This window comes from Echinops telfairi, unplaced genomic scaffold (genome assembly GCF_000313985.2).
Source record: "Echinops telfairi isolate 266 unplaced genomic scaffold, ASM31398v2 ScPeMD7_7400;HRSCAF=8409, whole genome shotgun sequence".
Classification (NCBI taxonomy): domain Eukaryota; kingdom Metazoa; phylum Chordata; class Mammalia; order Afrosoricida; family Tenrecidae; genus Echinops; species Echinops telfairi.
The window spans coordinates 45,782,790-45,786,089 of record NW_022111300.1 but is presented as its reverse complement, the minus strand read 5'-3'; the positions used below and the strand labels follow the sequence as shown (position 1 = coordinate 45,786,089).

The following is a 3,300-nucleotide window of genomic DNA, read 5'->3' as shown; positions in this document are numbered from 1 at the left end:
ATTGGTTCATTACCACATTTCAGAGACCATTAGGCAACGACCATGCTATTATCCAGTCAGAATAATAAATGTTAAATGGTTAAGAGATTATTTTATTTATGTTTCCATGTAACTACTAACCCTCTAATAGTATAAAGGCCATAATGTTCAAAGCAGTGGATAGTGAAGCCTTATTCTTCAATATTTAATCAAAAAAATATGTGGTTGAGATACCAGGAAAGGAAGAACAGTATTCTACAAATACGTCTTTGCATTTCTCCAACATGTTTTTTAATCTTTTTGAAAGTACTCTACATGGCTGTTGCTGATACTAACTAGGAGGTATAAAAGGAAAACATTCAGATTAACTTGTAGCATAGAAATCAAAGCAGTGATTTTATATACAGATATATTCACAATCAATGATAGAACACCAAAATGGAGATTAGCTAACTTTTGTTCTTAGAAACCAAAAGTTTCAGAAGCTTGTGTCAATTCTAATAATTCTAAAATAATATCTTCTTGACCCACAAGACCCCGACCACCTCCAAACCCTGGGTAAGTGTGACAACGATGAAAATGCCTGGGTTACAAATCAGGTGCAGCAGGTCTAGACATGCGTTTCCGCAAAAGAACCATCCAATGTATCAATAAAACACGCTTACTGGGGAAAGCGCTTGAAGATGCTTGGGGCGTATTGAGGCAACATTCAACTGGCAACCTTCAGGCCTCCGGGGATTATAAAAAGTACCTGACTTTCATCAATCATTGCAGCTCATGTCAGAGGAAACTACAGCTGCTGTGGGATGTTACCAGCAGAGGAACCTGCCTGTAACCAGAGACCCGGCATCAACAATGCTGCAGTGTTCTATATTGAAGGAAATATCCCCTCCATTGCTTTAGAAGATCACTGAAAACCAGCCAGTGCAGCCTACTGTTCTCCAGCAAAAAGCGGGGGAAAGGCAGGAAGAAGCTTCGCCTACTTAAATACCTTCATGAATCCGAGATGGCTTCTTGCATCCCGTGGGTGCATAAAATTGAGAGCATCTTTCAGTTTGTGTCTAAAGACCAAGAAAGACTTGCTAAATTTGGGAAGGGGGTGGGGGGAGGCAAGGCAACCAGAAGACCATTACTTTAGCAGAAAATGGCCAGAGCACTGAGGAATATGGAAGAACTGAGGAACTCATCAGACTCGGGAGAAATCTAAGTCACAACCAGCTGGGTGAGACTATTCTCCAAAGACTTTCTCCATCTTACTTCGTGGAGAAAAAGATCTCCTCCTCACTGTACATCCCACCTGATCTGGAATATCCCAGTTTAAATCACTGGAAGGCAAGGTACAATCATCCACGTGTCAACTCCATGAGCTATGTCACCCCTGATCACTAACGATGCCCTCCTCTTTAATGGCTTCCTGGCATCAGAAATTTCTTCCAGCTTCAGGATTTTCCTCTTAAAGCAGATACTGAAGAGGAAAAGTGAATCTGTTAGCCTGTTTCATATCTTTTCAAAAATAGCATACAACCTATACTAACATGGGTGGAAATCTGCCATTAAACTGACCACCTATTTGGAGGCGTGGGGCCACAAGTCCTTGCTATGACCACACTCACTGTAACCACTCTCCTCTAGATGAACAATGTCAGCAGAGCTGATCTGACTTCTAGAAAACTTTACCTTGGGGTCATCCATTCTGACAAAACATTTTCTCCAACATCTACCTGATGGCTTTATTGGCCAAACAAAATTGGCGGAACATTTCCATCATTGGAGGTAATTTTTCATAACAAGCTGGTCCATGGCTTTCACAACTTCAGTAGAAGAGAGTACTGACAGGGGTACAGCATGATGAACACAGTCAGTGTGCCTGGATTCCTGGTATTTAAAAAAAACATGGAAATGACAAATGCTATCTATTTTTCTGCGACAATTGAAAATATAATTTAGTCAATTTTAAAAAGTAATGGAAAAATTCAAAATAAAAACTTCCTGTTGGGTAGAGAGACTAAAAATAGAATATATGTTTTATGACCAGTGAGCATCATAAGCTCTGCTTCTGATAATAATCGCAAGCGGATCTAATCCATCACCTACAGCCTGGCTGCCTTAGGACTTGGCCATGGCTTTTTGACCCCATCTGTTCTCTTGCCCCCCACCCCCAAAATACTCTTGATCTTTTTTCTTCTGCCCAATTCCACTTGGACTTTAGACACATTCACTGAGTTTACCATTCCATCATGGCAGCATCCTGAGGACGGACGGGTTACAGGGTTTAGTGACTGCAGCCTAATGTTGCAGAAGAAAGTTGAGCACACTCTCTTCACGTCCCCTTCCAAGCACCAAGGGGCATTTCCTTTCTGGAGTGTTCCCTAGGAGTTAGGATGCACACAGGTGAACTCTTACCAAGCACTATCTCCGGTACTACAAGGACAATTTCAAGACCTGCTCCACTCAAGGCTTCTAACCAGTTGAATCAGGTTTGACTCCTGTCGAGAATTTGTCTTTCCATCCCCTGATAGACTGAATCTGAATCTACGTCATAACAAGCTCTCAGGTGATTCATACATACACCCAAGCATTACCTGGGGGTTTTCTTCTTCCTTTTAAGATCATTTTATTGGGGTCTCTTTCCGTCCAGACATCAATTGTATCAAGCATAGTTTACATATGTTGCCATCATCATGTTCTAAACACTTACTTTTGATTTGAGCCCTTGAAATCAGCTCCTCTGTTTTCCTTCCTTCCCCCATCCTGCCACCCTCGTGAACCCTTGATAAATTATGAATTATTATTTCAGATTCCGATTCAGTGTCTCAGAGCTGGAAATGCCAGTTCGCCCCAGGGGACTAAAGGAGAGCGGACCCATTGGAAGCCCTGGCTTTCCCACAAATGACTCCAGGGCCGTGGTTCTCAACCTTCCCCATGCCGTGACCCTTTCAGACAGTTCCTCATATTGTGGTGACCCCCAACCATCACATTATTTTCGTTGCTACTTCATCACTGTCATTTTTTTCTATTGCTATGAATCAGGCGACCCCTGTGAAACGGTCGTTCAACCCCCAAAGGGGTCGCAACCCACAGGTTGAGAACCACTGCTCTAGAAGCTGTGCTAGTTCTGTCACAGGTGAAACACGCCAGGGTTCGAGTCTCCTCACTAGCTCAGGGGCTCTCACACTCGAGGGCTGGTTACCATAGACGGTGGGCCTCAACCACAGCGTTTCTGATTCGGTAGGTCTCAGAATGGGCTCTGAAACATGCCTTTCTAACAAGTTGACGGCATGACACTTATGGTTGATGTTCCAGGCGTATGGTTCCGAGGAG

General features: G+C 43.0%; 1 pseudogene; it reads left to right on the top strand.

Moving 5' to 3' along the window:
• Nucleotides 1–595: 595 nt before the first annotated feature.
• Nucleotides 596–1,368, top strand: LOC101659606 (annotated as a pseudogene).
• Nucleotides 1,369–3,300: the final 1,932 nt, after the last annotated feature.